The following is a 13,593-nucleotide window of genomic DNA, read 5'->3' on the forward strand; positions in this document are numbered from 1 at the left end:
ATGTGGGCACCTACATAATGGTATGATCGTAGCAATACCTGACATCTGCACATCTGTACAGAGGTCTGTCAGTAAGTAGATAGCCAACAGGTTATGCATTAGGATGAATGTTTTACAAGATACACGTCTGAAACTGAAAGGTGTGCCAATACTACATGACAACAGTCCTCAATGACATGTCCAAAAAGCATAATAGTCTACAGTTAATATTAACATATCAGATCAATATCCAGTAGGAGATACATATAAACATACAGCTCAAACACCATGAACAAGATACTCAGTACTCAGAGTCCAGCTTTGCATGCAGGGGTGTATGGTTCCAGTATTACAATCTGCAATCTACTCTTACTTGGGAAAGCTCTGTTAAAAGTACTAATGTAATGATACAATATGTGTTAACTATTTCTGTCAACCGGTGCACTGTAGCTGGTGTAATATGCAAGTGAGACTGCATATAACCTGGGATACTACCCATGTATGAAACAAATCCAAAGAGAAAGGATTGTGGTACTACCCATGTATACCCAGGTGTCCCATACAGTATACTCACACTGCTCACAACTGTAATGACAGCACATTGAAGCATGTTATGTACAGGAAATGAAATACACTTCTTCAAGATGTGATTACCCTGCTATTTTATCAGACTGGAATGTGATCACTGGCTACCAGAGCTGAGCTATGCTTAGCAGGTGTGAGCATTACTTCAAGATAAATGCTAAGCAGATTTGCACACTGGTAAGTGAAGCCTACATGGTGTAAGAGCTTATTAATTTATACTTATATTTTTTTTATCCACGAATAATGATGATTCACCACAGGATGGTGATTCCTATAGTGTTAAATTAGATAAATTGCATAAATGTATGTACAAATACAAAATGTTATGCATTGAAAATTCGTATCTTACAACCTGCATTAAGCACAATATTGTACATAAGGGGCTCAGGGTTTGGAAATACCCTAATAATGTTGAGATAGGGACTGCATACCATAAAGACCTTATAGACATTTTTAATAGATGTGGTTTAGAAATTTTGCGACGCATTATTAAAGAAAACACTAAACAGCTAGCTGACCTTGAGGATGAAATTGTTGCTTTAGATAATTTTATCAAACATGATTTGTTCTTCGAAATAAAACAGGAAAAAGACAAATATTTTAATTTAAGGTTAGAAATAGATGCAAAATGTAAACGCTAGAGCAGAGGAAAATTAATAAACTTAAGAGGGACTTGGATGAATATAAAAACAATGCGAATTACCCATCACCACCATTCAGGGGAAACGCACATAATGTCAAAAACCAGACTGACTACATGAGAGGTAATAATTATAAAGGTCAATATAAAAATAAAAACACAGAATGGGTTTTGAGGACTATGACAATGAATTTCCCCATTAGAGGACCTAGAGTTACCATATAATGTTCACAGAAAGGGCAAGGCCCTCAGAATTTTCAGAGAGGGGAGGAAGAAGGGGAGAGGGAGGTATTAAGGAATACCCTCTATACCCCCACCACCACTGTTCCCCACTCACTAGTCCTTTAACCCTTTCTGCATCTTTTACTGAGAGTGATACCAATGGTGATACTGAGATCTTACATACAGGTACTACACATTCCCTCAATAATTTTTCTATTTACAATTTTAGCAATATCATTTTAAATAAGGGACACTTTGATCTCCTCAGTAAGGGATTTAAATTCATTCCAAGTACTCGAGGAGACCTAGTTAAAACCATTATTGATATGAAGCTGTTTCTTAGGAAAATTAACTTGAAAGCTACTTTACCTCCAGCACCATCTAACACTGAACAACCACAAGGTGGCCTTACAAGACGTAGCATTTACAACCCTCCGCTTCTCCCACAACTGAAAAACCTTGAGATGGTATTGGAAAATGGGATTCAAAAGAATTTAAACAACAACATTTAAAGTACAACTTAACAAAGGAGGAATATGCAACACTAGAAGAATTAAAGAAGAACACATCAATTAGAATCATGAAACCAGATAAGGGAGGAGGAGTAGTTATAATGGAGAACATTATATACGAAGGAAAAATGAACAATATTCTTCGTGAAGAAACCAAGTATAGAAATGTTTCCATGGATGAGGTTGAAGTGGCTTATCAAAAGATAGACATGGCACTTGATCACATGATTATTGAAGGAACAATAAACAACAACATGCATAAGTTTCTATCAGTGCCTAAACCAAAGGTTCCAATTATATTTGGTATTCAAGGTCCACAAGAATGTAAGCGACCCACCACTCAGACCGATCGTGTCGGCTGACTGCTCAAAGACGCTGCCTATGGCCAAATTTGTGGACAACAAGATCAAACACATTTGCAACAACTTTAGTCACATTCTGAAAGACTCATGGGACCTACTTAGGAACATTACATCTACCCTCTATTCGGAGAATTTAATTTTTGTTACCATTGATGTGGTGGACCTTTTTACTTGTATCCCACACAATGAAGGAATGAGGATCTTTGAGGACATTATTTTTATGGACAATACCTTGACACACATAGAAAAGGTTGCTGTAGTGGGACTTATGGACAACATTTTGAAATATAACTTTCTAACATTTAATGGAGAATTTTTCCAGCAAACAAAAGGGGTAGCAATGGGGGCAGCGTGTGCACCCACTTATGCTAACATAGTCCTTGCAGGTTGGGAATTGAACTACATTTTGAATTCTGAATTCCGACAATATTGGTCCTTATATCGACGTTTTCTTGACGATATTGTTATCTTTTGGACTGGGTGTAGTGACCAACTATCTCTCTTTTTGGAGTATATCAACCACACCACCTCTTTTTTGAGCTTTACACACACAAGCTCGGTAGACAGACTTCAATACTTGGATGTGGAGGTCCAAAAGAACAAAATTTCTAAAGATTTTGAGACCAAAATATTCCGGAAAAATACGTTCTGCAATTCCTACCTACACTTTCTTAGTGCACACCCCCCCCACTGCAAAAGAAACATTGTCAAAGGACAATTTGTTAGAGGTTGTCGAATGACAAGCAAGGACGAAGATTTTTATGTGGAATGTAACACGCTAGAAGCCATGTTCCTCGCTAGAGGATACCCACTCGAGTTCATAAAAAACATTAGAACGGAAGTTGAACAACACAGAAAGACCAAATTTAAACCCATAAAAGGATGTCTAAATGACAAAGCCTTAAGTGAGCACACCACTAAGAGTCAGGCAAACATCAACATAAATCATACCCCAGTTGAATCTGACTATCAATCAGCACTTATCTTGGAATTTAATGGCTTCAACTCCAAGATTAAAAGCATGATCCTCAATGAGTGGGAAAAATTCATCTCTTTCTCAGATATACCGAACATAAAAGGAAAAACACCAAAAATGGTATATAAAAATGCACGTAGCATAAAAAATGTTTTAGAGAACAATCTCACTAAAGATCCTCATCACTACTTGGAGAGGGCATGCCTTAATAACACCTCATATGGAACATTTCATTGTGGGCACTGTAAACAATGTCCCTATATTTCCAACAAAAGAGAAATTTACATTGAAATAAGGGACATTAATATATATAGCACTGGTTCATTCAACTGTGAGTCCCAGGGAGTGGTTTACCTTGCAATGTGTACAAAATGCAGTTCGTATTATGTTGGGAAAACAGAAAGAGTATTGAAGAGGCGGATTTATGAACATTTATATGAGATACAAAAAGCAAAGGACACCAATGCATTGTACAAACACACAAAGAACTGTAAAGAAGCCACATTCTCCTTTTTGTTTTAGAACAAGTTAAAAAGAAATAAGAGGAGGTCCCTGGGAAGAATGGCTTGAATACAGGGAACTGTATTGGCAAATTTTATTAGAGGCCAACAAATCACCAGGCTTAAATGAATGTATCTCAATTATTCCAGCTCTCAAACTGAGATCAATTCAAGTTTGAAACTCATTAAGTAGTTCTATGAACAGTAGAGGGCACTGTTGTCTATGCTTCTGTTTTTATGTACCTACTACAATTACTGTGCACATAAATACATTTATCAGTTTTAACCTAACAGCTTCATTACATTGTGGGTTCTAGAAACCTAATTGACTACAATATTTTTTATCAATACCTCTGCTTTTAAATACTGTAATTATTTTAAAGGAAAAGTTTTTTACATATTTATTAGATGATTTTAAATCACTCACAATTTTATTATAATGAGCTCCTCAGACTGTCACTATTTTCATTGGTTTTAACTTAGATGCTTGAATGTTATTGGTCTTTTTAAATGTATTGGCTTATATAATGCTTAATTAGTTAATTCATTTTGTCTGATGAAGTCTAAGCTACAGGCTGACGAAAACGCATGTACTGGATGTGTAATAGCGTTTACGAACTCTGTGATCTAGTTTTGGATGTTTTATACTTTGAATAAAGTGCAGATTGTGTGCGCTGTCTCTGGATTCCTTTTGTTATCAGTTTTGTGTTTTGCTGGCTCCTTTTGGCTGTTTTCTTGGTTGGGAGCACAGCTATGGCAGACAGCTCACACTCATCTTGCCGTGAGGAAGTAGGGCAGACCCGCAAGCTTATCGGACAGCTCACTGAGCTGATAGAGTTACTCACGCCGATGTGCGTTGCTCTGACTGGCAGGAAGTCAACGGACGTATCTAACAAGCAGGAAGGGACCGAAAGGTTGAGAGGAACCAAACAGAAGAGGAAAAGGCTATATCATGATTCCGGCTCTACGTCCGAAGATGGGGCAGAACCGAACGGTGGCACATTTGACCCTGCCAATACACCAGCAATTTTGGGCTCTTCAACTACAGGAGAACTTTCTTCCGGAGCACAAGCCATCAATGGGCGTGTTGGGACTACTTCTAAAGCTACGGGCAGCAATGCTCCAGGTACTGTTCCGATTCCACCACCTAATGAGTATTTTAACAATGACAATTTAACTGACTGGCTACATAACCAGCGTGGATTTAATATTTCCACGAATAATGATGATTCACCACAGGATGGTGATTCCTATAGTGTTAAATTAGATAAATTGCATAAATGTATGTACAAATACAAAATGTTATGCATTGAAAATTCGTATCTTACAACCTGCATTAAGCACAATATTGTACCTAAGGGGCTCAGGGTTTGGAAATACCCTAATAATGTTGAGATAGGGACTGCATACCATAAAGACCTTATAGACATTTTTAATAGATGTGGTTTAGAAATTTTGCGACGCATTATTAAAGAAAACACTAAACAGCTAGCTGACCTTGAGGATGAAATTGTTGCTTTAGATAATTTTATCAAACATGATTTGTTCTTCGAAATAAAACAGGAAAAAGACAAATATTTTAATTTAAGGTTAGAAATAGATGCAAAATGTAAAACGCTAGAGCAGAGGAAAATTAATAAACTTAAGAGGGACTTGGATGAATATAAAAACAATGCGAATTACCCATCACCACCATTCAGGGGAAACGCACATAATGTCAAAAACCAGACTGACTACATGAGAGGTAATAATTATAAAGGTCGATATAAAATAAAAACACAGAATGGGTTTTTGAGGACTATGACAATGAATTTCCCCATTAGAGGACCTAGAGTTACCATATAATGTTCACAGAAAAGGGCAAGGCCCTCAGAATTTTCAGAGAGGGGGAGGAAGAAGGGGGAGAGGGAGGTATTAAGGAATACCCTCTATACCCCCACCACCACTGTTGCCCACTCACTAGTCCTTTAACCCTTTCTGCATCTTTTACTGAGAGTGATACCAATGGTGATACTGAGATCTTACATACAGGTACTACACATTCCCTCAATAATTTTTCTATTTACAATTTTAGCAATATCATTTTAAATAAGGGACACTTTGATCTCCTCAGTAAGGGATTTAAATTCATTCCAAGTACTCGAGGAGACCTAGTTAAAACCATTATTGATATGAAGCTGTTTCTTAGGAAAATTAACTTGAAAGCTACTTTATCTCCAGCACCATCTAACACTGAACAACCACAAGGTGGCCTTACAAGACGTAGCATTTACAACCCTCCGCTTCTCCCACAACTGAAAAACCTTGAGATGGTATTGGAAAATGGGATTCGAAAAGAATTTAAACAACAACATTTAAAGTACAACTTAACAAAGGAGGAATATGCAACACTAGAAGAATTAAAGAAGAACACATCAATTAGAATCATGAAACCAGATAAGGGAGGAGGAGTAGTTATAATGGAGAACATTATATACGAAGGAAAAATGAACAATATTCTTCGTGAAGAAACCAAGTATAGAAATGTTTCCATGGATGAGGTTGAAGTGGCTTATCAAAAGATAGACATGGCACTTGATCACATGATTATTGAAGGAACAATAAACAACAACATGCATAAGTTTCTATCAGTGCCTAAACCAAAGGTTCCAATTATATTTGGTATTCGAAGGTCCACAAGAATGTAAGCGACCCACCACTCAGACCGATCGTGTCGGCTGACTGCTCAAAGACGCTGCCTATGGCCAAATTTGTGGACAACAAGATCAAACACATTTGCAACAACTTTAGTCACATTCTGAAAGACTCATGGGACCTACTTAGGAACATTACATCTACCCTCTATTCGGAGAATTTAATTTTTGTTACCATTGATGTGGTGGACCTTTTACTTGTATCCCACACAATGAAGGAATGAGGATCTTTGAGGACATTATTTTTATGGACAATACCTTGACACACATAGAAAAGGTTGCTGTAGTGGGACTTATGGACAACATTTTGAAATATAACTTTCTAACATTTAATGGAGAATTTTTCCAGCAAACAAAAGGGTAGCAATGGGGGCGTGTGCACCCACTTATGCTAACATAGTCCTTGCAGGTTGGGAATTGAACTACATTTTGAATTCTGAATTCCGACAATATTGGTCCTTATATCGACGTTTTCTTGACGATATTGTTATCTTTTGGACTGGGGTAGTGACCAACTATCTCTCTTTTGGAGTATATCAACCACACCACCTCTTTTTGAGCTTTACACACACAAGCTCGGTAGACAGACTTCAATACTTGGATGTGGAGGTCCAAAAGAACAAAATTTCTAAAGATTTTGAGACCAAAATATTCCGGAAAATACGTTCTGCAATTCCTACCTACACTTTCTTAGTGCACACCCCCACTGCAAAAGAAACATTGTCAAAGGACAATTTGTTAGAGGTTGTCGAATGACAAGCAAGGACGAAGATTTTATGTGGAATGTAACACGCTAGAAGCCATGTTCCTCGCTAGAGGATACCCACTCGAGTTCATAAAAAACATTAGAACGGAAGTTGAACAACACAGAAAGACCAAATTTAAACCCATAAAAGGATGTCTAAATGACAAAGCCTTAAGTGAGCACACCACTAAGAGTCAGACAAACATCAACATAAATCATACCCCAGTTGAATCTGACTATCAATCAGCACTTATCTTGGAATTTAATGGCTTCAACTCCAAGATAAAAAGCATGATCCTCAATGAGTGGGAAAAATTCATCTCTTTCTCAGATATACCGAACATAAAAGGAAAAACACCAAAAATGGTATATAAAAATGCACGTAGCATAAAAAATGTTTTAGAGAACAATCTCACTAAAGATCCTCATCACTACTTGGAGAGGGCATGCCTTAATAACACCTCATATGGAACATTTCATTGTGGGCACTGTAAACAATGTCCCTATATTTCCAACAAAAGAGAAATTTACATTGAAATAAGGGACATTAATATATATAGCACTGGTTCATTCAACTGTGAGTCCCAGGGAGTGGTTTACCTTGCAATGTGTACAAAATGCAGTTCGTATTATGTTGGGAAAACAGAAAGAGTATTGAAGAGGCGGATTTATGAACATTTATATGAGATACAAAAAGCAAAGGACACCAATGCATTGTACAAACACACAAAGAACTGTAAAGAAGCCACATTCTCCTTTTTTGTTTTAGAACAAGTTATAAAAGAAATAAGAGGAGGTCCCTGGGAAGAATGGCTTGAATACAGGGAACTGTATTGGCAAATTTTATTAGAGGCCAACAAATCACCAGGCTTAAATGAATGTATCTCAATTATTCCAGCTCTCAAACTGAGATCAATTCAAGTTTGAAACTCATTAAGTAGTTCTATGAACAGTAGAGGGCACTGTTGTCTATGCTTCTGTTTTTATGTACCTACTACAATTACTGTGCACATAAATACATTTATCAGTTTTAACCTAACAGCTTCATTATATTGTGGGTTCTAGAAACCTAATTGACTACAATATTTTTAATCAATACCTCTGCTTTTAAATACTGTAATTATTTTAAAGGAAAAGTTTTTACATATTTATTAGATGATTTTAAATCACTCACAATTTTATTATAATGAGCTCCTCAGACTGTCACTATTTTCATTGGTTTTAACTTAGATGCTTGAATGTTATTGGTCTTTTTAAATGTATTGGCTTATATAATGCTTAATTAGTTAATTCATTTTGTCTGATGAAGTCTAAGCTACAGGCTGACGAAAACGCATGTACTGGATGTGTAATAGCGTTTACGAACTCTGTGATCTAGTTTTGGACGTTTTATACTTTGAATAAAGTGCGGATTGTGTGCGCTGTCTCTGGATTCCTTTTGTTATCAGCTTATTAATTTAACCACACATTAGCACTGCTTAGCTTCATGCAAACCTATGCAATCCTGCCTAAAGCCACTTTAAAGCACCTTAATCACCCTGTTTCCATCATCACTCGTTCTGCCCAGCAACAAAATAAATAGCCTGTGCAGGTCTTGAACCCAGGGCCCTGTACACTATAGTCACAGCCCATAACCACTAAGCCATGATGATGTCTGTTGATTTTTCAAATATATCATTCAGTACACATACTGAATAGTAGTGAACAACTGCTTTGACAACTACAATTGTATAGTACTTGGAAGTGAAAATAGTGTTGAATAAGTCATGTTCTTATATTTAAATATACACATTTCAGATTAATATGGTGGGATACATCTGAGAAGGTACATACAACACTCATGTTTATATATATATATATATATATATATATATATATATGTGTGTGTGTGTGTGTGTGTGTGTGTGTGTGTGTGTGTGTGTATATATATATATATATATATATATATATATATATATATATATATAGATGTATATATATGTATAATGTCTGTGTGTGTCTGTGTGTGTGTGCATATCTCTCTCTCTCTCTCTCTATATATATATATATATATATATATATATATATGTGGGTGTGTGTGTGTGTGTGTGTGTGTGTGTGTGTGTGTGTGTGTGTGTGTGTATATAACATATGCCCATGACATGGAGTGGAGTCATACCTCAGCACCATAACTCTCAACCTCTTAGTGCAAAGGAACGTAATGTATGTATTGCAGTTATAAATGTAGAATGTTGATACAGTGACAGGGTTTGTGTCAGCGTACATGTTGTGAAGGAAGGCTCTTCTGAAACTGAGATATACGCCATCAGTTACTGACAGACATCATAAAATCATCATAGTGAAGTACCACACAAATCACAGTAATGATCCTGTGGAATACAGAAGAAATATGAGCAATAAACATGGACAGTCTGAAACAATCTGGTCAGTCAGGAGGTATACGCAGAACTCCTTAGTTCAAGAAATGTGGAACAAGCCTGACAAAGCGGATGCTTAAATCCATAGAAATGGGGAAATTTCACACATACTGGACTAGATGAGCTCACAAAGTTGATGCATTCACACCTTCCTGTCTGTCCTAACACATATTAACTGGAGGAGCAGACGTCCCAAGCCACATACTTCCCACTAGTTAGTGACATACATCTTCACAGCAGCCAACTGCTTTGTCAGAAATACACAACACGTATGGTGGCCAGGCAACAGTACATCTGCCAAATATCTGGACATAACATCACACTAGGGCAAATACACTGAGCTGCTAGGCGTGTCACCAAGCATTGTCTACACTACAGGCAGACTGCCACAACATTAACCCAATTTACCTATGGGGGTATACATTCGTAATTTCAAATATAGCAGGCACTACAGGTGTGTAACAGCACAGAGTAACAGACCAATCACAACACAGTCACAGTCCCATAATGGTAAGCCTTATTAATAGTACAGTATATGGACTGTGTGAACAACAGTCATCATCATGTTTTCCACTCACACACTAACCCTACATATACTGGCCCAATTCACAGTGTAGTCTGATGCCTGACTGTGGTATGGGACATGTCTCAGTCTGGCCATACAAACATATGAGCTGATATGGTATCAGAAGCTGGAGCAGAATGCAACATCAGATAGAACAGGGCCAAGAACATTGACATCTACCCCAGTCTGTACACAGGCCAAGTAACATGATCACAATACACGGCTACATAATACAGACACTCTGTCAACAATCACCATAACTACACAGGCCTCACTACTGTACAGACTACAACATAATGTCCATGTTTTGTCCTCAGATATTAGACCTCTAAAAAATGACATGTCTGGCAGTCTGATATATCACTGGCTTGATCCAGGAATTATGTCAGTAAATAATGGTATATTGTACTTATCCACCTCTTACTGCATGATATATGAACAAAGGGCGACAGCCTTGTGGGACAGAGGCAGAAACACAGGGCCAATATTGACATATTGCAGTTATAAACTGAGAACATTGCTTGTGTAACAGGGTTTGTTGTGCCATATCTCTTCTGAGGGATATGAAGTTGGTAGCACACATGGATTTTATCATTTACTGACTGCAATCATCAGAGTATGCTACTGCATTCATAATCAGAAAATGTGTGAGTGACACACCAAATCTAAGACTCCAAACTCTGGCCAGTCTGCAGATAGCCCTACAGGTGAGAGTTTTCTCAACTACATAACACTGTCATGCCAGACTTTAAATCATGCAGAACAGCCATATCCACACAAACCGTGTTAAACCAACATTACTTCAAATGTAGAACAGCAATACTTACATTCTGTCCCATGTCTAGAACATCCCCCTCCAGTTTGTTGGCCTGTCTCCACAGTGTTTGTTGTAAGAGGTATTTCCAACTACCCTCTGTGATGCTGTCTGTATCACACTCACATGAAGTCCTGCTCACAGTGAAGGAGAAGGGCCAACACCCACTTGCAGTGCTTACTTATAGGAGTGTGTTTCCATGCAGTTGGCTATAGAAATGATACCACAGCTGTTCCACAAGCAATTAGCAGGTGGAGGACTCCATTTCATGCACAGGCCATCAGGTGATCATGAGCATTACCTACCAATGTCAAGGTCCTGTCCTTGCAAAATAGAAGCATTTTTCCTCATCTATCAGAGAGGGGATAGACAGTGAGGGAGACAGAGGGAAAGAAAGAAAGGATGAGATAAAGAGCCAAGCATATTTGTGGATGATCTATGGGTGGAGACAGATCTCTGGGTATTATAATGGTTGCCTATATATACATTTATGGCTGTGGATTGTCAACCTCTATGGTGTTTGACAACTGTTGGCCTTGTAATGTGACATTGGGACATATGGCTCCTCAATATGAAAATGTAGCAATTACACACACATACACACTTGCCAGTACTGTGTTTCAAACCCCTACCTAGCTATAGCTATGTCTTAGTAATACAGTGTTACACAGTTATTGCAGGCTTATATGTTGGAAATCTGTTCAAAGGTATCTTTGAAGGTGAGTGGCATCAGCTGCAGTGCTAAAGGAGAGGTGAGGAAAGTGTAGAAAGTGTGAATGACCACAAAATCAGGTGTCAACAAAGACACGTACATTATCACAGTTGCCAGGACCTGAATTAGAACCCCAACCTAGCTAGTTTGCTACACTATATTATTACACAGTTATCACGAGTGCTTCAAAACTTATAGGACTGAGACTTGGCCAAAGGGTTATTGCAAGGTGACTGACATCAGCAGGTGTGCAAAAGTAGGCCAATGGCAGGTGTAGTTGTGTAAATAACCTTAAAATTATTCATCTTCACACACACACATACACACACACACACACACACACACACACACACACACACACACACACACACACACACGAGGACCAGGATTAGAACACCTACCTAGCTACTTTACTGCACTACACTATTATGCAGTTATCACGAGTGCCATGGAGCTTATAGGGCTGACACTTGGCCAAAGGGTTATTTCAAGGTGACTGACATCAGCAGACATGCTAAAGTAGGCCAATGGCAGATGTAGTTGTGTGAATGACCTTAAAATTATTCATCTCTGCACACATACTTACCAGGACCAGGATTAGAATTCCTACCTAACTACTTTACTACACTACAGTATTACGCAGTTATCACAAGCACCATAGAGCTTATAGGGCTGAGACTTGGCCAAAGGGTTATTTCAAGGTGACTGACATCAGCAGGCATGCTAAAGTAGGCCAATGGCAGGTGTAATTGTGTGAATGGCTTCAAAATTATTCATCTCCACACACACACACACACACACACACACACACACACACACACACACACACACACACTTGCCACGACCAGGATTAGAACTCCTACCTAACTACAGTATTACACAGTTATCACAAGTGCCACGGAGCTTATAGGGCTGAGACTTGGCTGATGTTTTATTTCACGGTGACTGACATCAGCAGGAGTGCTAACATTCGCAATGTGAAGAGCAGTGTGTGCGAATGGGCATAAATAATTCCTCTGGAAAAACACACACACACACACACACACTTACAGTTACACACAACTTTACATTTGACAGGACTAAGTATACATATGCTACATGAATACTGATTTGTACTATCGTGTTACGCAGTTATCAAAAGCATCACAGACACTATAGGGCTGAGGGCTACCAAAAGGAATGTGTATAGTATTTGACATCATCATCACATCATTTTATATCGGCCGACTGAATGTGTAGGGGGTCAGACAGGCCACGTAATGGAATTCTCTCTGTCACTGTCTGTCTCCCTTTTCAGGGTGGCCACAGTAGTGCAGTGGTTAGTGTTGTTGCCTCACAGCAAGAGGTTTTCTGGTTCGATCCTCAGCTTGGGTGCCTTCTGTGTGGAGTCTGCATGTCCTCCTTGTGGTCACGTGGGTTTCATCCGGGTGCTGCGGTTTCCTCCCACATTCCAAAGACATGCTGTAGGTAGATCGGACACTCTAAATTGGCCCCAGGCATGAGTGTGTGCATGTGTGTGCCTTCCGTGGAAGGTTGGGCACCGGGCTAGCAACTCGACACCATAAAACTATACTGCCAATCATGAGCGGATGGGTGATCCACTGTGGTGACCCCTAACCGGGAAAAGCCGAAAGAAGAAGAAGACTGTCTGTCTTCCTCTTCTCCACGTCTCTGTGTGTGTATGTATGACATATTATAGTGTGTTGGCCTTGGATATGTGTGAGTATTCCTATCCAATGTGTGTGTGCAGCATGAATGGTGTACAATATGGTGTGTATGCACAGACATCTGCGAATGACAGCTATCTATAGTCCACTGTGTTGTCAGACAGGGGCTTCATTTCTCTAAGTGTAGGAGCATGCCCAGTATGA

Source organism: Protopterus annectens, chromosome 1.part0 (genome assembly GCF_019279795.1).
Source record: "Protopterus annectens isolate FY-2018-M chromosome 1.part0, PAN1.0, whole genome shotgun sequence".
Classification (NCBI taxonomy): Eukaryota; Metazoa; Chordata; order Ceratodontiformes; family Protopteridae; genus Protopterus; species Protopterus annectens.